The following is a 26421-nucleotide window of genomic DNA, read 5'->3' on the forward strand; positions in this document are numbered from 1 at the left end:
ATGCCTGATTGTATTTTTGCCATCATTTCCGGGAATGAGGCCACTAACTGGGGTCTGGATTGTAAGTGTTGGTTGATTATGCGGTAGTCAATTGTTAGGCAGAATGAATCATCCGGTTTCTTCACTGCCCATACCGGTGATACAAATGGTACCCACCCCATATGTTCTGTTATGGCCCCTCTCTCTTGTAGGGCCTTGAGTATGTCATTTATTTGTTCTGCTGCTTCGGGGGTAACCTATATGGTATGGCATACCATACCTACCACATTTTCCCGAGCTTTCCCAAAATCCAGCTTGTATTTTGCCCATATGCCTGGAAATCTCTCCTCCCACTCTGTTATGGTGCTATTTGTGTGTGAGGATATGCGTGTCGCCCTTTGTTGTTGCTGTGACAACTGCCGTTGGTACGACGTATACCGTACCTGCTGTACTTTGAAGGCAGAGACATAGGTTTGCTAGGTCAATAACTGCCCCCGTTTTCAGTAATGTGTCAATCCCCAGAATATCCTCCTCTCCCCCTGTGGTGCATGGCTGTTTGCCCATGTTCACACCATTTAAGTTAATGGTTAGCTCCTTTATTGGGGAGGTTATTATGGGGCCCGCTAGGCCCTGCATTTGTCATTTTTGAATGTTTGGTGTCTGTAAATGTTGCTTTAGTCAGAGTTAGTGCAGCCACACTATCTACCAATATAGTTGTGTTGTGTGTGACTCCACCAGCGGAGAAAGAACCTTCTGCCGTCGGTACGACATCCTTTCATCGCGGGATGTTTTTTCGCTGGGTTTTTTACAGGGATTTTTTTTGTTGAAAAAAGCCATCAAATTTTTTAGAAAATGGGGTGTTTGCCCCTCCCCCAAAAAAATAATTAAAAAAAAATTGATGGGTTTTTCCGTAAAATAAATCGCTGTAAAAAACCCAGTGAAAAAACATCCCGCGATGAAATGACATGGAACCCTGCCGTCATGCGGCTCCATTTATCTTGATTTAGGGGTATCACTGCAGCCTCCATCTCTGCTGGTTTGTCCCTGTCCTAGAATCCAGTGGAGCTTTGTACAGCAGCCACTGGGGTGGCCCCTCTACTGGTAACTTGTTCTCTCAATTTCTGCGCCTTTTCATTTATGTCATTAAGCTCCTGTTGCTGCTCCCAGTATGTGACCCAAGGCCGTATCTCCCCTTCTGCGTTCTGGTACAATTTAGCCCCAGTCTTTCTGTCGTACAACACCTTACTGGTACCTCTTCTTGTTAGATCTAATAACAGGGGGGGTGAAGGTAGAAAACAGCAGTGCTGCCCTTGGAGGTGCTGGGTCTCAGGCACACTGCAGCAAAGAGGGGGGCTCATAATTTCTCCCTCTCCTATAGATCCTGACCCTTCCTCACAGGAGATCCCGCTGTGCTGGGAACGAGGGGCACCGAGCGTCAGCGCGTCATAATGGTGTCATCACAACCTTCTGCACCCATACATCCCCTTTTGCTCCACCTTTGGCAGCCACAGCCCTTCCCAATGCATGCTGCCGGGGCTTGCTAGGAGGTGCAAGGGGAGAAGTCAGAAGGGATTCAACAAAGAGCAAGACGAGCAGAGAGAGTGACTGATGGTGTGTGCAGGGAGGATGCCCGTCAGAGAGGTTGGGTGAGAGGAGATATGAGCAAGTGGTGGCGGGCCATGCGTTGAGAGAGTGTGAGAGGAATGTTGAAAGGAATTTTTGACAAATACCAAAAAATGACATTATGCTGGTGCTCTGTGAGCGGATTACTGTGAATTTACCGAATTAGAAATGTTCGAGGGAGAACAAAACGAAAGTCATTTAAAAGAAAAGGACTTTTGGTTTTCACTCCCCTCAACATTTCTGACAACCCACTGCCCCCTCTGCCCTTACTTATCTCTTTGCAGCACACCTCCTTGTGTGCCGCCGTCTCCTGCTTCCCTCTGCAATGCTGCATTCCCTTTACTTACGTGAATGGGAGTCGGCAGAACAGGGTCCTCTTCTTTTTCTTTTTTTCCCAAATTGTGTTCAATAGGCAGCGGGGGACACCCCCACAACCCCAGGGTGCGACGAGTATGCAGGTGTTCTGGGGCTCGAGCACCCCCGTGAAAGGCTATTTTCTCTAAGTCCCTATACTTCTAATCAGACATGTTTGTTTTTGTAGCCGTTGCCCCCCTTGACCTCCACCCAGAACCCCCCCAGAAAAACAAAACACTACGCCCCTGGCAACCCTCCATGGTATTATAGTGAACAAGTGTTCGGGGGACACCACTGCAGCCCTTGTTCACTATAATGACAACAAATGGGGGATTGATTCAAAGTTTTCATCAATAGTAATTTTCGTACAGCTAATTTTCAAATAAATCACACATTCGTTTTTCTTTATTCTAACAAATATACAGATTCCCTGTGAGCAGTACTAGGGTAAAATATCATTGGGGAATAAGGGTGTTCAGACACTGTTTTCAGGATTACTGCGTGAAAATGAGTACAATCATACACCCACACAAACCATCAGATCTGTCCCAGGCCCACATACAGACGGGATCTCCTTGAAACAGATTTGACAGATCTCCCTGCACCCAGACAGAGCAGATTGGCCCTCACACACACAGGGAAGGAATTGGAAGGAACAAGACAGAGCTGTGCTCCAAGAAAAACTGTCTTGACAGAGCACCCTTCTGTGTAGACACAAGGCCCAACCTCCTCCAAGCTGAGGAAGCTCTCTGCCCCCGACTGCTGTGAGCCTCCTGAGCATTGTGTCAGAGACACAGCATTCGGGAAACTGCAGTGACTCTTGCCATGTCTCAGACACAGCACCGATTTTCTAGCACTGTTGCATACAGCCAGAGGGCCCGATTTACAAAAAGTATAAGCTATTTGTGCCAAGGGAAGGCTAATTGCATCATGCAAAACAATATCCACTGATTTACAGATCGCCCTCTGCGCAGGTTCCCAGCTCCGTGCGCCATGTGTGCGCACCCTGCGCGAGGCTTGATGGAATGGCCAGTCCAAAGACCAAGAATGAGGTGGAATATGCAAACGTCCTCATTAAAGTAGAAAAATGAGGAATAAAATGGGCGTGGGGAGGGAGGCACAATGCAAATGTACATACACGCCCCATGAAGTGCAAACAAACTCGAATTTACAGATTCACTCGTGCTTCTGCGCTAACCAAAAAGGAAATAACTTCTACCGCCAACTGTGAGCAGGCACAAAGTGAGACTGCGCCATGCAATCCCAGGTTTAAAAACCACAATGCAATCATAAAGAAACTTCACCATCATACCCGTTCTTGCATTGCTCGCATACCTACTGCTTCATGGGTGGAGGAGGAGAAGGAGGGCCAGAATATACCACCTATACACAATGATATTTAGCATGCCCGATGAGGTGTATATGGCACATACCTCTTACCCCCCCATGTCGTCCTTGAACTGGTAACAGAGTGGGAGAATGACCTGGGGTCCCCAACCATGTGCTATCATCCAATACCACCCTTGGTGAAAGTCGTAATTGCCCTTCACTTCCTAGGTACTGGCACATTCCAATGGACCACAGCCATTGTTCGGGGTATTTCACAGCCTACACAATCACGCTGCCTCAAACAGGTCCTAAGCTGCATCATAGTAAATGTGCACAGCCACATAGACATGCCATGCAATGTGCAGGAAAAGCAAAGAGTGGAAAAATAATTCTATACAGTTGCTCAGTTCCCATGGGTACTTGGGGCAATTGATTACCCAAATGTTGCATTACAACCCCACGAGGCACAGAAGATATATATAGAAACCGAGAAAATTGGCATTCACTAAATGTGCAGGCCATTGGGGATGTAACGGGTTACATCATGCATGTGAATGCAAACTACCCTGGATGCACCCACGACAGCTACATGTTATGCCATTTGCCCACCCACCAGGCACTGGCATTGGGCTCGTTGGTGACTATCAGCCAGCAAACACACTGATTGGGGGTCACATCCAATGCAAACCACCATACCATCACATATCAAATTTTTATCCTTTACAGGGGACAGTGCATACCCGCTATCACCATTCCTGATGACGCCTATTCGAAATCCCACCACACCAGTAGAGGCCTGCTACAATGCAGCGCACATTGCCACCGGAGGCATAATAGAGTGCACATTTGGAGTGCAGAAATCACAGTTCTGTTGCCTGGTCCATTCAGGTGGAGTACCGTTGTATGCACCAGCTGTGCCATGTAAAATCATATTGGCATGTTGCATCTTGCATGATATATACACACATTGTGGCATAACAATAAAGGTGCATGAGGGGTTGCGACCATAGCCACAGGCAGTACCCATACCATTAGCAGGCCAAAGATTCAGGGGCCAGCAGATACACTATCAGCTCGTCCAGACATACTTCACATGAATAAAATCCAGTGTGGAAGTCACACCATAGCCATCCCTGATGGCCTTCGATGATGAAACATGACAAGTAAAGTTGGGCCATAACAACTACCTGAGAATGGCAGAACAGGCAGAACATGTGGTGTGTACCTCATACTCAAATAAACACACATATACTCCGTCTACATCCTACACAGAAAAACCTAAAAACATGGGCAGTGTCCTTAGTATTGCACATTGCATAAACCGTCTACAAGATACCCTTGGCAACACGGACGGGGCACCGGAGAGGCTGGCCTCCTTCCTTTCAAAAAGACCCTCCCAAGTACAATTTGGTCCTTATCTCTGCTCCAACTCACTCTCTACCTGTGGCGTCCCTCAGGGCTCTATCCTATCGCAATGGTTTTTCAACATCTATCTGTGCCCTTTGGCCCACCTTATCTCCACCTTCTCCCCTCATTTCCAGTGTCATGCAGACACCACACAGCTCTCCTTTAAGCTGCCATCCTGTTCCTCCTCTCTTTCATCTCTCATACCTGAATGCCGGATTGCTTTGCAGACATTTGTGCTCTGCCAAAAATCTCTGCCTTAATGCCAGTGAGACAGAAATCCATCTCATTGGGATGCATGTTCCTTGTTTCCCCCCATTCTCTGGCCACCCTCCTTGGCCCCCCCTCCCCTCATCCACCTGCGAGGCAATAAACCTTTGGGTTATCTTTGACTCCTCTCTCTCCTTCTCTCCACACATCATGGACCTTGCTAAGAAGTCTAACTTTCAGCTCTGCCTCCTCAGAGGCATTCTACCTTTCCTCACCTTCCCCCCAGAAGCTCAACTCCTCCTTAGACCTGGTTCTCTTTAGGCTGGACTACTTCATCAGCCTCTTCCTTAATCTGCCTCTTTCCTCCCGTCACCCTCTTCAACTAATACAGAATAGGTCTGCCAGACTTATCCTTGGCCTCAAGCACAGGGACCGCATCTCTCCAGCCCTAAAGTCTCTCCACTGGCTCCTGGTGACCGCAAGGATCAAATTCAAGACTCTTTGCATCATCCACAAGGCTGCCTGGGATCTCTCAGCATCCTGCTTTCCCTCTCTAAATACCTCCCTAACAGAGTGCTTCGGTCCTCCGTCGCAAACTCTCTGCTGCTCAGATGTTTCTCGAAGCAGAGAGTGGGAGGTAGATCCCTTTCTGCAGCAGGTTCCTCCCTCTGGAACAGCCTCCCTGCCCCCTCAGACTTGAGCCGGATCTTCTTAAGTTCCGGAAACTTCTCAAGACTTTTCTTTTCTCCTCTTCCTTCCCTCTCCACCTTCCCTGCTAACACCCCACTGCACCTGCAACTGGGGCCTGGTCCCTTCTGAATCATACAGGGGGCAGACTACCCCCCTACCAGTCCTCCCAGCATCCCCTGCCTGCACTTGCCCTCAGGCACCTTTCCCTGGACTAGCCCAACCTGGTGTCCATTGCACTTACCCTCCCTTCCCCCTCTTTCCCCAGGCACTGGCTGTCTTGAACCCCTCCCCCAGCATTTGCTCAGCCCCCTCCCTTTTCTGGGCACCCACTCCTGCACTTCTGCCTCTCCCCCTCTCCCGCACTTACCATCTTTGTCTGAACTTGCACGGTAGGATTGTCACAAGGCCAATATAACCGTTACTGCTGTTTTCTTTGTAGTTTTCTTTCCTATATCACCTCCCCCATTTGTCTTGTGGCACCCGTAAACACTTGTGTATAGGCGCCGCTTTACCTTCAACTCTCTCTTCCCAAATATCTTCCTTCTCAAGCTATTCGCTCATCCCCCTCCAACTCCCCCAGGGTCAGTCGCTTCTCCAAGCAACGAGTTGGTGGTAGATCTCTCTCTTCAGCAGGGGCCTCCCTCTGGAACAGCCTTCCTGCCTCCCTGAAACTTGAGGAGAACCATCTCCGGTTCCGGAAGCACCTCAAAACCTTCCTCTTTGCCTCCGCTTTCTCTCCCTCTCACCCCTGCTGAATTCCTGGCTGAAACTGCACTGGTTACCTGGCCACCCTTTCTGATCTCGGGCCCAGGCCCCACCAGTTGTACACCTGCACTGCCTCCCTGGCAACCCCTGGGACTGTTTTTCTGTATCCCTACAGTCCCCCTGCCAGCATTTATGTCTGCACTTACCTCGTACTTGCCACCAACTGGCCGTTTTATTATTTTATTTATTCTACTATCCCATGTACTGCACTTTCCCCTCTCCCCTCCCCCACGCACTTTCCCTCTCCCTCCTTCCCTGCATTTGCGCGGTTTGAATGACACCTGGCCTAGTAAGATCGTGGTCTGTCCTCCCTTGTTCCCCCTCCCTTGCCTCGTCACACCTTGAAACACTTGTGTATAGGCGCGTTATAAATGCCATATCATATCATATCATATCATACAAATGTCCAATAAAATACAAAATAAAACATTCCCCAAGTCACACACCCAAGCATACAAATACAGACAACAGGGTCAATTGGCAACACAGATCAACTAAGAAAGTAACATGGGCATGACCCATTGAACAATGTCAAAGAGCACGAACATCATCCCATATTGAGCCATATCCATTACTTGTTATCGACGGATGAATACCCAAAAAAATAGATTGTAAATTACTGATTGTATCCCTGATAATAATCATGTACAATTTAAATGCCACTAAAAGCATTTGGTGGAGAGGACACAGGCGTGTGCGGGCCAGGAGGTGCCTGGGCAGCGTGAGAAGTGGCAAGCTTCAGGCAGCATCCGCCCAAGACTGGCTTAGGTCAGCATGAATGCTGCTCCAGCACACCAATGCATGCGCAGCTGGTGGCCTGGGTGGGGAGGGGGGGGTTGGGCCGCCTCCCCCTCACACTGGGTGGGGTGGGGCTTCATCAGCAGGGTCACATGTCCTTTGAGGGGGATGCCTGGGTTTGGGGTTATGTGTGTGGTGTGTGTGGGTTGTATTGGTGGTTGTACAGTGAGTAGGTGTAGGTGCACGCTGCATTTATTTGGTGGGGCGCATATTTGTGCTACTCCTGGGACTGTTAATGTTTGGTATGGGTGCAAGTAGGAGGAAGTAATGGTGACTACTTCTGAGTTCTCAGCATGCAATTTGTAGCTTTTTCGCTGCATCTTGTGTCACAGGTGACATTCTGTGTAAAACTGTCTTTTTATGTGTGTCCTTGGTATGCACAAGGGGCGTCTTGTGAGCGTGTCAGGAGCAACCTGTTTTCTTTGCACTGTAGGTCCCTGCTAGCACTTATTTCTGTAAATCGCCTCCTCGCACAATGCATTTGCACCGCGCAATCCTAGCGCAGACGCATACATTTTTGCACACACTTTGCACGTTTTCCGATAAATCAGGCACACAATGTTTCTATGCACCCCACATTATGCAAAGACTTCCTAGACTGAATGTTGTCCTTTGCCCAACAGCCCATGCTCAAACAATGGAAGCCATCCATAGCTATTATGTCTCAAGTGTTGCACACAGTTTAGTGTCAGGGTGATTTTTTTGACAGAGGAAATGCGCGCCATACCATGTGTGCATTGCATGCTTAGAAGGAATGAACTTTTGAATTACTAGCACAGATAGGTTTAATACATTGGTGAACATTGTTATGTTCCCAAAATGCACTTTGTTTTTATGCAGAGTAGACAGCATGCTATATTCAGGGCCCGCACATCGATTGAAACTTAGCTATGCCCCCGAGTCCAGCAAACACCACTGACAATCTGCTGCCACTCACTCCTGCGCAAAGGGAAGTGGGGTGCCCAGAGTAAATGATGTCCATTTCCAGCTCTGCACCCATATCCCCACCCCACAACACACAGGCCAGACCTCTTCTCACACACAAACGTGCACAGTGCATATCTCCACTAACACGCAGGGCACATCCACGCACACATAACACATAAACACACACACACACACACACACAGCAGTGACCCAACAAACACAACAAATCCCCCCACAGACAGCTTAAATCCCCCCACACACATGGCAATCCTCGCACACACACAGTAGATCTCTACACAGATGCAGGCCAACCCCTCACACACACACACAACACCCAGTGCAGATATCCATCCCCTTTACACAAGATGATCTTGCCTCACACTGATAGAAAATATCTCTCACCTCCTACCCCACACACACACAAAGAACAGAATACCCCCATATCTTGCACTCGTCACAGTCACACGTGCTGAATCCACATGCTTGCCCGATGTTCGCTTTATTTTGCACTGTACATTGTAAAACGTAGACATACAAAGTGTAGCTGTTTATACAGAAGTGACTTTTCATCCTAGGCTGATTTATAGTAACATGGGTAAGGTCTGTTTACTGCTAGTGTTCAGGAAAGGATAAGGACCCTTTTTCCAATTGAAAATACGTCTCTACCACATCCTCAAGGCATGTGCCCACATTCATCACAATACAATGGCACGTTTCATACTAGGGAGACTAGCTCAGTGGGGTAAGAGCCCGTTGCAGAGATCCATGTGGAATATGCAGGCCACAGGCTATAATTATTCTGATAAGGGCCGAATCCTCCATTTATCCTTGAGGGTGTGCATAAAATAAGCACCATTGAGCTTGACAAGAATGTCCACAATTAAAGCTCCAAGCGTGCGTGCCTGGACTTACACAAATGGTCAACGTTATTGGATGTAATATGTTAAGGTTAAAGGATATTTGTACCGCGCACTATCACCACCGTGTAAAATACAGATTTGTTCAGTGACGTCTAGTACACCCCTCTCTTATTCAAATGCAGCTTGGGGGACATGCAACGCTATAAACAGTCTACACATACAATGCAAGTAATGGAAAACATTATTTATTTATTTATTTGCTTATATATATAGCGCTCCTAACCCGGAAGTATCTGGGATTAATGTTCTCTACCCATCATTTATCTAGATCACCCCACAAATGAGAGTTCCACTTTCTGCAGAATAATTGGTGCTCTTATTTCATTAATACTATGGGCCTCATTACACGGATGGCGGTAAGGGATTACTGGCATTGGTAAGGGCACCGGTGCCAGTAATCCCCTACCGCCCTACTACGAGGTTCCTTTGCTGGTCCCTACCTTAACGGCTGGTTTTACTGCTGCGCCCCGACAGGTCTGACCCTGCCGGGTGCAGCCTCCCCGGTAGGCAGACTCATCACAGAAGCACCGGCATCCTTACTAACGGTGCCAGTGCTTCCGTGAACCCATTCCCATGGAGTCAGGAATGGGGACTAACATTTTCCGGCACCTATCTTCATGGTCCTCCAGGACTTGTAATGTCCCGGTGGCACCGGGAAGTTAGGTGCTTCTAAAATGTTACGAATCTGGCGATAACCCGCCGGATGCAGGGTTACCTCCAGACTCGTAATGAGGCCCAGTGTGATCGTCAAAAAAATTGAAATGTATTTAAAAGATGAATATAGTCCCAACAAACTGGGTCACCAGCTTTACCATGGGGATTACTCCAGCATTATATGTATCCAGCATAAATCTTTAAACTAAACGAAATTGTACGTGCGTACATGAATATCACTATCCTAAGTCCACAAATTCATCCATCTTCATCATGCAGTCTTCCTCTATAAATGATGCAAATCTCAAAGACCCTAGGCATTCTAGCATCTCTGCTTCAAATTAACTTCCTTAGATCACATTACTTAACCTATGGTCGATCCACATAAAGCAAATACACACATTGACCCACTTGAAATATTTCAAACCAGTTTTTCGAAAATTCGTTTTTCTATGGCAACCCGACAAGAATGGTATATCTAGGCAACCATTACTCTGTGCAGATGTGAGACAGTGAATATACCTGTTATGCAGAGGCCAATTGACCCATTGTCAATGACCAGCTAGCATGGGGCTATGTGTTAAGCCATGCACATGCCTCTGTGATGCTAGCTAAACATGAGTTTGTGATTCACTATACATGTTAGTGTGTGTGCGTGTGTGTGTGTGTGTATTTTTCAAGTCACTAGCACACACATCTTTCAATCGGAATGGTCCTGCCCAACATCAATGCACCCATGTGTGAGTTTTTCACTAAACATGGATATCACTTTGCATACATGCACTATTTTAAAAGGGTCTGCCAGTAAGCTTTCACTCGCTTTCTATTTCTGGGCTGGTGATGTACTATTCTCGAGTAACAGATCCTTAGCTGAAGACCCCCTTCTCTACCACATTATCCTGACTGATGTTTATCCTCTAAATAAATTAAGATGTAGGTTCTTCCCTAAATATATTAGGGTCCAAGATTCAGTAGTTAAAGAAGATGCCTATCAGGAGCTTTGTATCAATATTTCAGCCAAATGTGGCTCTCTTCAGGCCTTCTTGGGCCTCACAATACTAATCTGAGGACTTTAGCACACAGCATGAAAAGAAGAAAACGGCCAGCCATCCCGGAACAGTCCAGCATTCAAGCCGCCGACCGAGCTGCCATTCATCACTCACCACTCTCCAATATTCTCTTCTTCCAGTTTTGACCACTTTCAACCCACTTACCAGCCACAGTAAGGGGGAAACAGGCCTTGAAGCAGCATGAGCAATTAGAGAGCAGCAGTGAGAATGTCAAGCAACAGGAGAGCAAATGAAGTCCTTTGTTGCAATCACTGACCCAGGTTCAGTCAGCATGTTAGCAGCCTGTCACTTATCACTCATCCTGTGCTCCCAATTGTATTCTGCTTTCACTTCATTCCACTGCTGACACCAGACACATGCGGATCACAGGGCAGGACAGAAATGACGCAGTGAAGCAGAAGACAGCCATGCTGCACACTGCGTGCTAACTGTACCTCCTCAGAATCTCTGCCCTTAGTTAGGATAATGGAAGGAAATTGACAGCAATCGCACACTATCCCACCCAGACTTGTTGTACTGCACTGCTCTCGCTCTCTCTTTCTGCTACTTATCGGTCTTTCTTCATTCCATTCAATATATCCTAGACTGCACGCAAATAAATGCGCTGGCCCACTGAGGCAAGCTGAACTGTTAATTCCTGCTTGTTCTTGTGTGGGATGTGGGAGTGCTGCCCAGTGCACCCTCTTTCGGAGAAAGCGTTTGGGCACCGCCCATTTCAGCAGAGAACCCTAGGGTCAGTTACCCATTTGGCATGCACTGTTGGCCGCAGACTACATGGCGCTGGGATCTATCAGCACTGTATGTTCCGTTAAATATAATGTCATCCCGAACACTAAATGTAGCATATAGGATGACAGTATATAAATAAGGAATATATGGTACACTTAACAAATAGAGCTGCACTTTAACTGAAAACTCCACTCACACAAAGGTTGTTTGTCCCACATGTTATGGCTGCAGCCACAGGGCACTCCATATGAGCAACTGCACGCACGCAGTGCCAAAACAGCCGGCACCAAAAAACCTGCGGCCAAATGTTCTGCTTTGCGTGCCGCCACTTCTGCTGCCATGCTCTGCTCGTCCTCAGTGTACATTAACCTTTTTATGTTGAGCTAGATCAATCAAGCCTTTCCATAAACTTTGTGCTCAAAGCGCCTGCCAGTGAATTTTCAAGGCGGTCCTCTGAGAATAAATTACTTAATTGGAGCTGTTAATGTGATATTGATGTAATAAACATATCTCAACCAGGTCTGCCTTCAGCCACTCAGTTTATAAGCACTATGCCTGTCCTTCGCTGAAGTCCTGTTAAAAACAAGCATTGGAAAAGCCAACAGTTTTGGCTTTTCTCAGGCATTTGCAAGTCACTGCTATTATATGCCAAGTTACTCGCACCATTTTGCAGCTGCTACCATCGATGACCAGTTAACACCTCCATGGCAGGGCCTTGCCCATGCCCACACAAATTCCAAATATGTTGGCATTGCCAATGCTTGTTTTCCTTCACTGTGACTTCAATGCTCTTTTTACATGCAGCCTACTTTTTGCTGAATTTTTATCCTCCAACCTCCCATCAAAAGTGGAACAAAAAAAATGTAAATTGAAAACAGCGCCTGTCCTGTCATTCCATATCAAACACTGTAAATGGAGAACGCATAGAGATAAAAATTACCGTTTTGGATTTGAAAAAGAGAAGTCTTAAGAAGAACAACAAAAACAACGTGTTGCACTGACCTATTTAGCCATAGTCGGTTGCAGTTTTGTTTACAGGTGATCCCACAAGCTGCCATGCCAGTGGGTTCATCCAGGACATGACCCTGTTAACTTCTGCTGCATCATCATTTGCAGTTTGCTGGTCACATGGTCCCAGGCATGTTTGATACTGTTTATAGCAAGACTTTGCGAAGAGTCTGGGGGAATTCCAGACAATAAATCAGACGTCTGTACATTCAGTTCCATTGGTAAAGTAAGAGATAATAACAAGCCCATTTAAACATTTACCCCAAGATACACCATTGTTGCAACCAAGGCACCCCAAACCTCTTCCCACCACAATCCCTAGTCCCACACCTTGTCCACCCTAGGCCCTTCTTAGTTTTGGCTGTGAGGTTTTGTTGTTAGCGCTGCCCATGAGCTCTAATTTTAGACAAGGGAATTGAAGATAAAAGTGAGATGGCGTGTGAGGAAGCACTCACAGTCTGTGGGTGTTTTTTGGCTTGTACTGCTCTATTGCCCTTCCTGGTTCCTGGCCATGCTAGTCCCTAAGAGATTCCCACCCACTCCCAGACAGACCAAAACACAGTATTTTTCCATTCACGGTCTCTAGGGCGAGTGTCCGGAAGCCTGACCCACAAAGAATCACATCCCAAAGCACGACATGCAGTATGTTGGGGTTCCCTATAGACGGTCTGGAGAAAGTCGGAGAAGACACCAGAAGACACCAGGGGGGCTGCAGTTCATAAATGGAGAGAGCGGTTGGGAGGGGGGAGGCAGGTCGGTGCAGCAAAGGGACGAACACTTGGGTAAGAGGATCCTCCGGAAAAGGCCAGGAACAGGAGGCAGAAACAAAAGACTCACCTTTCGGGGGACGACCTTCACAGTCTGTCTTCCGCAAAATCGTTTTTTTGATGTTCAGACTCCAGACTGTGTTTTAAAGGGAATGGCACTTTTATTTCAAAGCATTCTCCTAAAAGGTAACGGCTTAATTGCAGATGTAAACTAGTGTTTGGCGTCAAAAAACTCGCAAGCAAATATGCCTTCAACCACTTGATTCATAGCAAAAAGAGAACTGGCATAGCCAATAGTTGTGTCTCTTGTCTAGTCATTAGATAGGCATTTGTCAGGCACTGCTATTGTATACTCAAGTGACCATACCATTTCCCAGCTATTGCCATTGTATGGCGAGGTAGTACCACCATCTTAGAATTTGCAAATGACATAGCCCATGCATAAACATAATCCAAAATTGTTGGTTTGCCAATCCTTGTTGTCATTCTTGCTTACTGATCCCCTTTGCTTCAATCCTGCTCGATGAATTGACTTACCAAGTCGAGTATATGGATTTAACAAACACAACATTTTTATTAATGATAGTGCTTTTCAATAGCTTAGTTTTAAGTTCTAAAAATCGGAATTGGCGCATTTCTAATTCCTAAGAAAGCCTGAACATTTTAATGTGACATTAGGGTAAATACTTGCATTAAACCTGTTTGTAAGCTCGGCCAATTCTGCTATATCGGAGAGCTAACCTGAAGAAGGCATGTTCAAGTTCTAAGATGGGATCATTTCTGCTGCTGGTGCGAAACCACAGCATGGCTTATGAAGACTAATATGAGGAGGAAGTGCTTGCAGATATTGACTTATAATGAAAATGATTTAATCAGGATGCAAGTTCATCTAGAATGCTTAATAACTTCCCTAGTAAAATGAATGTGGCAAAATTGCCTAGGGACTCGATATGGGTCTCTGGTCCGCTTAGCGGTGGCATTGGGGCAGGGTCATAACAAACTCCCTGACACTAGCCAATTCGTAATGTTATTCTTTTCGTGGAATACGCGGGTCATGTTCGATCTGTTTTCCAATCCCGCACTTAATCCTCTACTTAAATTGAATATGATAATAAATCTTCAAGAAACGTGGCTCACCAATGTACCCCTGATGGATGGCTATGGTGCTTTCTTTCAATCGGGATGACCATATTGTGGGCTCCTGACTTTGGTTAAATCCACTGGCGTTCTGGCTATAATTTCACAAGTTGACGTCTGTTTTGGAGTCTTGGCAACCCATATTCGAGTTGTTCTGGATTCTATAATGGATATTCTTTTTATGAATGTATATGGCATGTGAGGGTGGGCAAAATTGGTGGTTTTATGGAAAGAATCTTGGACTGCATTAATGACTGGCTGGACACCTGGGAGGGTGGAGTTATAATCTTCGCGGGTGACCTTAACTCTGCATGTTTGTACCCTGTGTCATTATTAGGAGATACAGAAAAGCAAGCTGGGAACGTTCTTTCGGGTCATATTTGGTATTAAGTGCTTACAGGGATTGACCTAGTAATATTAAACTGAGCGATCAGGGGAGACGTTCCGAGCCACTGCACATGGTTTAGTCGCTTGTGCCAGTCAACACTGGACTATCTTTTTGGTAGCCAAAGTTTGTTTGACAGATGCCATTGTTTAAATATCTGCCCCACTGAATTTAGCGACCATTGTACACTAACCGCAAAGTTTGTGATGGGGAATCTTACTGGTACAGAAAAAGGGAATATGACAACGGGTCCTAGAGTGAATAAGGCTGGTAATAGAGTTAGTTGGAATTCCATATTGGTGGGAAGAGTTAATAGTACCATTGCCACATTTGTGAATGTTAACTCTCGGGCCATTTGTTCCTTCTGTATCTCAGTAGAAAATGTTGAGGATTCGATTGACAATCTAATGGAGCAAAGTATGCTGATGCATAAAATATCACTAATTATTCGCAAAGTAAACATCTGCATATTTATGATGGGGAGGTTACAGCACGGAAAAAAGTTTGAAGGGCAATACAGAGATCCTCTAAATCCTCTGTATTGGAAACAACTGAGAATATCAGAAAAGCTAACTAGGTATATAAAAAATGGTTAAAGGGATTTTAAAGCTATCAACGTGAAGCAGAACACATGCTGTCTATTTTGGTTAACAAAAATTCCATCTGGCGGACATTTAATGATATGGACAACTCTGAATTGGTTAGTTTACTAAATCCTACTTCTGAGTTGTCCTGAGTATCTCATTTCACAGCTCTATTTGCCACGCCTAGTGATAAAGCTGGGAATAGGAATTGGAAAGTGGATTGCGTGCAAAGTGTATGGGTCTTGCCCATTGTTCCTATATAAATTGAGGAGATTATATGGAAAATTAGCTCTTTAGGGGCTCCTGGTCCCAACAAGCTGTCCAATTTGCTATCTAAAGAATGTCCTGAGCTATGGGCTGAGATCTTGGCTGTCCTCTTTGACCAAATTCTTTCTTCCTGCCAGTTTCCTTCCTCGCGGTCTACAGCCTTCATTCTGCCTGTTTTTGAAAAGGACTGAAACTAATCCATTTCATTCTCGCCCTATCGCTATCCTTGATGCCGACAGCAAGGCCTTTGCGGCTTTGCTGTTGGTTTATCTTGAGAAGTGGCAATCAGAGACAGGAAGGATTTCAATAATGCAGACAGGGTTCCATAAACATTTAGGAGCCTCCATTAATGGGTTTGTCTTGAAGGGAGTCATTAGTCGGGCTTGGTAGTCCAAATACGATTCAATTTTTTTACCCACTATTGATTTGTAGGCCGCGTTTTACACGTTCGATTGTGGACTTTTATGGACCAAATTGGAGAACTGGTGCATTCCCAAAGGACTACTGCAGGTGATCAATGGTATGTTTGAAGGATCGAGTGTTCAGATTAGACTAGACTGGTAGTGTTCCCTTTCTCAGAAAATTAGGACATTGCAGGACCTTAGTCAGGGGTGTGTACTTGCGCCAACCCTTTTTAACTTATATATGTCAGATGTTGGTGAATCCTTGATTGCTCCTGCTTTTGCCTCTTCCAAAATGTGTAATTTGAAAATCACGTGGTTAGCTTACGGTGATGATTTCATTATTTTTGACTGTACACAAACTTACAGAAACTTACACAGCGTTTAATTACAGAATTTTGGAATTTTGCAAATGCCCACAGTCTAAAGGAGAATGCAGATAAAACTAAAGTGATGCAATATGCTAGGCGTAGGATGGCTCCAAAATACATCTGGCACATCGAAAACACCCCTATTGAGTTGTTAGACACTTTTGTTTACTTAGGTTTTCCTATTCTAGCATAAACACAAAAAGAATGTATTAAAGATTGGCTAAAGAAGCAGACGACAAAATAGTTGGATCAATTGCGCAGAAATGACAGCAAGTTTGGCAAATTCTCATTAATTCCGGCTCTGCGATTTTACAAGGGGAAAATTGTGCCCAAGGTTTTATATGGTTCAGAAATTCAGGCATTTTGGGTGATAGATTTTTTACCCTCTTTGGAAAGCCTTATTTGGAAAAATCTGTTCTGGTTACCAAATAGTACATCAATGGCACTGATTCGCTTTCAGTTGGGTATCTATTCCCTTAAGTCCAGGGCCTACTTGAATTTATTTTATTTTTATTATAAAATCTTAAATCCACTAAAGGATTCCCTTTATGCAGACTAAGTACAAATCTTGGAAAATAAAAAAGAATCAGTTTGTTAATTATTTTTTTTAATTCAGCAGCAATTGTCTCAATCAAACGGGGTCGTTTGCGATGGAATAAGCCACAAACCCGCAGAAAGTTAAATTACACCTATTTCGTTATGATTGGGCTACCACTTGCATAGGATTGGGCTACCACTTCCATAGGAGATGCATGCTTATAAATATTTGCGTCACCTGAGTGGTGACTATTAAAAAGCTGGCATTCTTGCCCCATATTTAACGGTCTATCCCCACACACGAGTTAGAAGTAACTTTCTCTGGTTGTGCTGGAACATGCTTCCTACTAGGGAGGTGCTAATTCGCTATGGGCAATTCCATCCTGAGGTGGGCTTATGCAGATTTTGTCAGTGGAGAAGGAAAGGGAAACGCTGAAGCACCTAATCCCTTTTTGCCCTGCACTGGCGACCAAAAGACTCATTTATTTGTATAAATAGGCAGATTTATTGGCCCTGAGTGATTATGAGTCAGTTTGGCAGCCATGTTTGTCGGTTAGAACGACAGCGATTGTGATTGCAGTGACACATTCATTAGATTTGGTGCTGTCAAACACTTTGGTATAGAGATCTGTTTTTTAGCACCTTATTTAGATCCATTGCTGCTAACATTTGGTATAGGAAATTGCACTCTCAGCACTTTATGTTTTGTAAGTAGTAAAACGGGTAAATAGAGGAATTCTAATTGACTTACCCTGTATTTAAATTAAATGTATTATCAATTGGAGATTGAATCTACCCTTGCTTCTTATACTAACATTAACAACATTTTTTGTTGTTGTTTTAAGTAAGATGCTCTTAATCAAATTTTAGTAAGATGTTTTTAAAACAATTTTAGGTTTCACTTGATCTGTAATTGTTTTAATTCTGTTTATGTTTTGTTTTCTTCTCTTTTTCTTGATTGGTGTTTTGAGCAGGCAAGTCATTTAGGGGTTGCCAGGGGTCGCACCTGTGACCCCTGAGGTCTCCCATGCTACCCTTGTGGTCGACCTTGCCACCCTTGCTTTAAATGGAAGCTCCTGGGCTGGGGTCAGCACCATGTGGCTCTTTATTTCTGGAGTGGCTGGCTTTCTTGTTCAGGCCTCTTAAAAAAAAGGGGGTTCCACAAGTGTAACACTTTGAGCACTGACCCTAAATAAGAAAGAATAGGAATAACAAATAATTGGCCTTTCTGGAATTCTATACAATAATTGCTAGACCCATTAAAGGTTTATTTTAGGCACACATCAGAGGGCGAGTCACTGATTTAGTCGGTTCTTAAACACCTCAAATTCACAATGCAGACAAAAACGTCCAAAAAGTATTTAGAGTAGAATAAGCATCCATTTGGGACTATGTATTTTGCTTTTTGCAAGTTGCAGTTATAGCATGTTTTCTGCTATTGTCTCTGTTATGATCATCACAAGACATTCCATCTCAGTGTCCTTGGTCACTTGACAACATTCTTTTGGCTTAAATGCTTGTGTATAGTGCAGAAATGTTTGACCATAGCACACAAAGTGGCCCTTGTTTTCATTGTGCCACAACCAATGCCTTTTTGGAATGTGCCTATCGTTCCCTTCGACATGGCATGCTGTTTAGGATGTTTGTTTGCATGTATGAGGTAATGAGTGCACAGAGTACAGGATGCCGTGTGAGGCCGACCTCTGAATCCTGAAATGTAGATCCACGCAGACTTGACATGTGGCCAACTTTGCACCAAACCTGCAGATGAACTGGCCTGCTGTTAAATCTGTTACCAGTTTAATGGTATCCAATACAGAGTGTAATTCGCTTTCTGTCTTTGAGAACATTCAGACATGTAATTGCTCAGTTTACTATAGCTGGTGAGATAGATATAGCTAGTAAGATAGCTCAGTGGGTTGAGTGCTTGCTGCAGCAATGTGTGTTTGATCGGCATGTTAAAGGTTCGAATCCCGGCACGGCCAACTCAGCATTTCATTCTTCTGAGGTTAATAAATGAGTACCAACACAGGTTGGGTGATATTGTGTGTATATTTGTTCTATATAAAGCGCGTACATGCTATATAAAAACATAATTTGGTCTTGGATGTCTGCTTGCATTCACAGTAATTTGGTAATATGGGCCTATACACATTGATATTAACCATACATATGGTGATCCCTTTTTGTATGAAATGTATATCACATTACAGTGATATTGTAAACCATATTTTTGTAGTGTACTTAGGAACAATGCTATGTGATGCCACTTCCTGTTTTGTCATGGGGTGAAAGGTTGTGTTCCATCGCTTCCCGTGATGTCACTTCGGGGTGGGGTCAAATGACATCACTTCCTGTGATGTCATCAAATGTCAAGAGTCATGTGATGTCACTTCCACTACCCCTGGCATTTCGGTGAAATGACGTCCCTGGTTTAAGTATATGTAGCTATGATGTATTAAAAATGTGTTAACGGTTATTTTATAACCACACACCTATAAAAACAAATAATAATGAAAATGGTTTAAAGAACGAAGCACCTGCAGAGTTGTGCTGGAAGAAGGGAGCTAGGTTCTGGCTCATCCCTCCTCCTACCCTCCCATTTTAGATATGGCTGCTTGGGGTAATGGAGATAAAGTTATCTAGCCCCTCTTGCTCAGTGGGGTCAAGTGTGGACAATGGGACTTGAAACCTAAACGCTTCTTTCCAGAGTAAACACCCCTCGCAATCGAGAGAGCGGACTCGAACCATGAACAGGGCCACGTCCACTGATGGGCAGTCAGAATGCTGTTTTATGCGCAGTCCCAGCTGATATACAGTTTCCACTAATATAGAGCGCGGCACCAATCGATCTATCTTGCCACACCCTTTCTAGGAAACGGTTTATTTGGTGAGTTTTTTTTTATTTGTTACATAGGAAGAACCTAGCGACTGACATGGTACTTCAAAAAGACATGGTACTGGGTGGGCTATAATGCTGTTTGTGTAGCTACCACAAAGACAGTTTTGAAGAAACAAAGAAAGAAAGAGAGACATCTTTGGAACTACATGTTGTGGCCCACTCACACGTGCAGATACAAACGACACGGGACACCATCGGCTCGCGTCTACATCCTTTACTATCTTTACAACCTCTCCCTTTTCCCTCCCTTGACCCCTCCCTTTCCTCCATTCCCCGACTCCCCCTTCCTGCTGCAGTCCCTCCCTCTTTTTCTCTGCAACACTACAAATGATATGATTAGTGATAGCAACGTAAGAGGTTGATTGACGTCTGCAACGCTTGCAATCAGTGAGGCACCTGTGCATTGAGGAATGATCTGCTGCGTTCGTTTAGCACAGGGCTGTCACAAGGTGTGGTGAGGCCCAGGGCAAAAAATCTGGTGAGGCCTCTTTACAATGTTTTGCACTGGGCCAGCTGCAGCTCCGCCGCAAACAGGAGCCACGAGAAATCCCCCCTTGAGTTTGTTTGTGTGGAGAACCCAAATATGGTTTATTGATTCAACTGCAAATCAGCTGCAGCAAAGTTAGATTTCTCTGCCAAAGAAAGGTTTATGCCAGACTACATTTTGAACACACATCACGCACAGTGACAGAAGTGATGTGCAGAGGAGGCTGGTGAATTTCTAAAATGAAGAAGCTTAAATGTCTGCGCCAATTATGCAGGATCGACAGAGCACAGTGAGGGAGCCAAAACCAAACAAGCAGTGCTTGAGGGGATTTCTTACCCCCAAGAACATGTTTGAAACATTGTGTTAAAAAGATGCATTTTACAGCACTTTATTTGCAAAATTGGGTAGAAAGTCATACAGTTTGCAGTTGTTTTTGTATGGTAGCACATGGAAAAACCCAATAGTTGCCATCACCAACCGTGCACAGGAACATTTTCCAATACATTTCATGCCGCCTATATATGCCAGTATAAAAATATGTTCATGCTGGTTGTTCCCAGGTATGTCCATACAGGCTGCACCAATATAAACCATTAGAACCCGGCTGAACAGGAATACTGTGTGGTGATTGGCTCATTTGCGAGCCATACCACACGGTATTCCCATCCACGCCGTGCATCTGGCTACTCTGTCCCCAGCGTGGGGCGTGGCAGCCCCTCAGCCAATGAGGAGGCTCGAAACGGGGCAATCCCTGCTCCAAGCCTCCCCATGGCTGGAGGCTTCCTTCGTCCCCTGCCGGGGACACAGGTAAGATTTTTTTTTCCCCCAAGCCTTTCCTCCCTCCTCCCTCCCCACCCCACTTACCCTCTATCCCAGGGTCTCTGATGGGGGACGATGGAAACCTCCAGCCCTGTGGAGACTCAGAGCTGGGCCATCCCCGCTCCAAGCCTCCATGGCTGGAGGCTTTCATCGTCCCCCGCGGGAGACCGCGGTACGTTTTTTATTTTGTTTTTTTTTCTTCCTCCCCATCCCCCCCTTCCGCCCTCCCGACCCCACTTACCTTCTTTTTTCTTCTGGTCTTGGAAGCGAACGCGCTGGGAACACTTCTGTTCCCAGCGCGTCCACTCCCGATGGCCGCCATGGAAAGGGAAAACGGACTATGTTTTCCCTTTCCACGGCGGCGGCCATTTTTTTGTGTTTTTTTTATTATTTTTTTTCTGTTCCGAAAAATGCCATTAGCACCCTGATCCAACGGGCCGGGGTACTAATGGCAATAAGACTTCGTTAAGGCCCTCGCTACGCTCGGGCCTATAACTACAGCCCCGGGCATTACCTTGGGCGGTATTGGCCTGCCGCCTCGGGTCTTATTGCCACAGTATTACCATATAAGGACTCCCAGCCAGTAAGAATACCATGCCACAGAAAGTATGTCCAGGCTGGCTGTGCAACATACGTGTTATTACTGGCTAGACTGTGCTACATTCAATATGGGCCAGTTTACAACTCATTCACTTTTACTTATCACTTGCTGTCTGTTAGGGAGGATTTTGCACAGTCTTCTGGTGAGGGCTGTTTAATGAACTAACCTAAGATTAGAACATTGTCACCCAAAAGGAAAGACCAGACTCTCCAATGGCAGCTGTAGCAGAGTAGTCAGGCTTAAGTTCAGAAGGGTGGACGGATGGCAGGGAGAACCACCTTTATTTTCCTGCACGGCCAAACTTGGAATGACCTTCTATGGATTTTGAGCTCATGTGCTCTATACAAAACATTACTAGTATGTGAATGCATACACAGTCCATTTTATATAGTTAAATGGCAAACTGCATTTTTAACACCTCGCACAGTTGCATGCCCTTTGCCTTTCATAATCTCAGAATACGCAACGCTAATTCCAGGCGTTAGCGCATCCACCCTGAACGACGTGCAAAGGCACCCATGCTGTACATTCACTGAAACCAGCACAATATAGAGCAAAAACGTCAGGTTGCGGTTACAGGTTCAGCATCCCTCAAGAGCTTATTGGGCCTTGCATACTCACGAGGCCAGGTGACATGAGTCATATTGTGTTGCCCAATGTCAGCACAATTCTTCTATATAGCATTGCGGCAATAAACCACCCCCCACAAACACTCAATTTACTAGTAGAGAATATCATGATTTTATTCCCTGCTCATGTACGACACGGGACAATTTGAAGTATTTGCATTAAGTTATGCCACCTTATTGAAAGACCTTTCCCTAAGCCCACAGAGATGAGTCATTATTTAAACCATGTGGGGAGAGCGAGTGTGTGAGATAAAAGGCACACACCAAAAAAGAGAGATATATAGATCATTATTGGTGAAGAGCAAAGAAAGCACGTATTTGCGTCTGTGTCAGGTGACTGTGACTATGGTGAGCCTGCATGTTTGTAATCATTGCCTGATCAGGTAATCCCTGCGACTGCTGCTTGTAGGAGGCTGATGGCCACTACGTCTCTAATGTTCTTGTATTTTTTGTGTGTTCTTTTGACATGCAACTTCCTTTAGATGTTTGCATTCAGCTCATGTAATCAGAAACTTACTTCATTAACCCTTTCTGCATCTTGTGCCATCATATTTTAATCGAAGCACTTCCTACGTGTGCTCATAAAGCTACAAACAGCTTTTAGTGAAATAAATAAGTGTTTCTATTGTTGTTTATTTCAGGAGAAGTACATTTTTCAGTGCTTTCGATTTAAATGTGCAAAACAGAAGATGGGATCCATTTGTGCGTTTTGCACAGAGCAGATTGAAGGAAAACATAATTCATTTTTAAAATTCCACACGGCTTCATTTAAAGTAGAACATAATTTTTGCTAATGCCGTTTGTCCATCTGCATCCACTCTGTGTGGGTCCTACAATGGGCTAGCTGTCACAGTTCAGGGCCATTGTCAGAGGGGAGCAGTGGAGAGATGAACGGATCGACAGAAAGAGAAGGGAAAAGAATTAGAAAAATTAGAGCACGAGAAGGGACAGATTATACAATATCAGTAAACAACCTCTTCCCAAAGTGGCCTGCATGACTTTTTTTATAGGCAATCTACGGTAGAGCAGCAGAGTAATTTCTAAAGAAATACAATTCTCATAACACATACCTTCAGTGCTTTACTTGTTTGACCATTGGCCTAATATTCATCCAGAAAAGTCACCCGCTTTGTCTGCAGGAGACCGAGGGCCTTACCTTACAAGAAGAGGCTGGAACACAGTGTGACATGACAGGATTAATGCACCGGCACAGACTTTATGCGGGCCCCAAGCTCCCAGTTACTCTTCCCTCCAGGCACCAGAGAGTCTAGAGAAATGTACCAATATCGAAAGCACCAGTGGACCTTCTGGCCCAGGACAAGTCAAATGTGTCTTTTTTAGCTCGGCACTCCGCGTGCACCTTGAAAATGTTTCTTAGTAAATAGCACTTGTATTTTGCCCACATATGTTTGTTTATTGTATGTGAAAACACCATCTTTGTGGAAAAATGGGACTGAACGCATCACCTAAACATTAGCTTCCTGCAATTCAAAGGGGAGCATTAAGCTTTTTCTAGTGTGTTTCACATGGCTTTGGCTGCAACATGAAAATTAAAAATCAACAGGCTGCTCATGCAGCTGCACGCACAGCAATAGCAAATCTGGGCCTCAGGGAGCTGGGGATCTTTCCGTGTCTGTCAGTCTTCATCTGCAGTGCTTGTAACAATGCAGAAGCAAATGTTTATCAGGCTCATTCGTCTATTTGCTCAGCTTGTAAAAAAGCCGTAAACAGAGGGGGTGGCGTGGGGGTGTCCGGTCCCTTTGACCCACCGTAGCCTCTGGTCTGAGCCCTGCTGCTGCAAAATCATTACAGGGGCAGAGAGCAGACAGCACAGTCATCCCGTGAGAATAAAGGGCCTGGGTGGTCTGTGGGGGGGGGGGGGTTGCGCGAGGCCCCCCCTGAGCGTGAGTACCAGGGCAATTTTCTCCTCTTGCCCCCCCCCCCCCCCGCTCGTGACGGCCCTGGTTTAGCAGTTCGATGAATGACGAGGGGGCTGGGCCTGTTCAGCTGATGTGCTGTGACCTAAAACAATGACACACTCTGAGGCCCCGATTCTCATCGAGGCGCAGTGAGCATGCTAAACTGATGGCTTCACTGCGCCTTTTCCTGACGCTCAAGCACCACGCTTATTCTGAAGTGGGCCTGGATGTCAGCACAGTGCACAACAGTGCACTGTCTTCAATCCGCCTGTGATAACGGGCGGATTGCAGGTCGTGGCAGCATTTCCGTTAAATTGCATGGAAATCGCAATTTAACGAAAATGCCGCCGAGAACAGGCGATCATGGGTTTGCTTGCTTCCCTAAATAAGAAGTCATGTTACTGTGTGGCGACAAGCATTGGATGGAGGTGGTAAGGCTTTCACTTTTCTTTTTTTAAAGGCCATTTTGAAATGGGCATGTTGGTGTAGTGCACCTGTATGAAACACGCAACATATGTTGCGTGTTTGATGCAGGTGCACTACACATATATGTGTGTCACATTATATATGGTGTGATATGGTGTGGTCTGCACCCCATGCACAGTGTGTGGACACACCACTGCAATCCGTGTCACTCCTCCACAACAGCAACACAGACCGTGCCACCAGAGAGGTACAGTATTTGTGTGCCAATTTAACCTATCGCTATTGTGGAGGAGTGCCACCAGAATCGCAATGCAAAAACAACCATTTGCGAAAATGCTTGTTGCCAGGTTGGTTTCCAGTCAATCCAAGCAACCGGCGTACAGGTTCCAAACTGGAGCTTTTCCATGGCCTCAGTAAAATGAGCATACTTCAGCATGAGTGTTCATTACCAAAAATGTCGGAAAGCCTTTATACGGCTTTTTTGGGTAATTAACACCTTGATGAGAATCGGGCCCTGAGTGATTCCCACCCGAACGATGATTGCAGCTCTACTTCCATTGAGAATGATTAAAGCTGTGGCTGGCGTATTTTGTGTCCCTCTGCAGTGTTTCAGGCATGGAGTTCCCAGATGTGCTCGGCCCAGACGCTGCTGTGAAGGGGGAAGGCAGCCAGTTCCAGGACCTCTGCTTCCTGAAGCTATACCAGAGCTTCATCGATGACAGGTACTTGCGGGATTTAAGGTGGCGGTGCATGAAACAGAAACTACCCCAGGCTTTTTTGACATGAAGCTCTCAACCGCTAACAGTTCACTGCAGAAAAGGAGAATTCCTAAATAGATTGCGGGGCTGGAGTGAGGGCTAATGCGTCATATCTATGGGGATGGGCTACCTTCAGGGACTTTGTGTTGGCGGGGCAAGTTTACTTCTATGGTGCTCCATTTCCTCTTGTCCTGCCTTAATATTTTTGGTCAAATTAGCAACCAATGGTCCAATTTAATATCCATTGGGCCAGTGACATTGCCCAGAAACATGATATGTTTTAAATACAAATTGCACATTTGGATGGCACCTGGCAGCAAGGCATTGCTGCGGCTGTGCTGTGGTGCACGGTTGGCTCGGTCTGTTCATGATGCAAATAGCTGCTGCCTGTATCATAGCTTAATGCAAGTGAGAAGGTGGTTTCTGCACTCATCTATTACTGCGCCACAGGGAGTTCAGTATCAACCAACACCAATTTCTCTTAGTTCATCATATATTTATTTATTTGATCGCCCATAAGGATGACACGTGTTTCGGCACCCTACATGTGCCTTTTTCAAATCTGGGCATAGGTTGTTTAATAAAATGTGTACAAGGTAACAAAAAATAATAAATAAACATAATTGTAAGACAATTTCTATGATATGTCAATAGAACAAATTCAGTATTCATATCAATCATATTATCAAGCATATGAACCAAATGAATTAGCAATTTTTTCCCCCGAAAAACAGAAAATCACCAGTTGGTTTCCACACAATCACAATTAAAACAAATCGAATGTAAACAGAATCACAAGTTTGTATCCACATAATAACAATTAAAACAAATCAAGTGTAAATCCATTATGAAATAAATGAAACATACCATCATGGCGCCCAGTTGGGGTGATCGGACATAAGAGGATATCGTGGAGGAAGGAGGAAGGGAAGGGAAACATCGTGATAAATAAGGGGGGGGAAAGAAAAAAG

This window comes from Ambystoma mexicanum, chromosome 11 (assembly GCF_040938575.1).
Source record: "Ambystoma mexicanum isolate Mex_15411 chromosome 11, UKY_AmexF1_1, whole genome shotgun sequence".
In the NCBI taxonomy this organism is placed as follows: Eukaryota; Metazoa; Chordata; class Amphibia; order Caudata; family Ambystomatidae; genus Ambystoma; species Ambystoma mexicanum.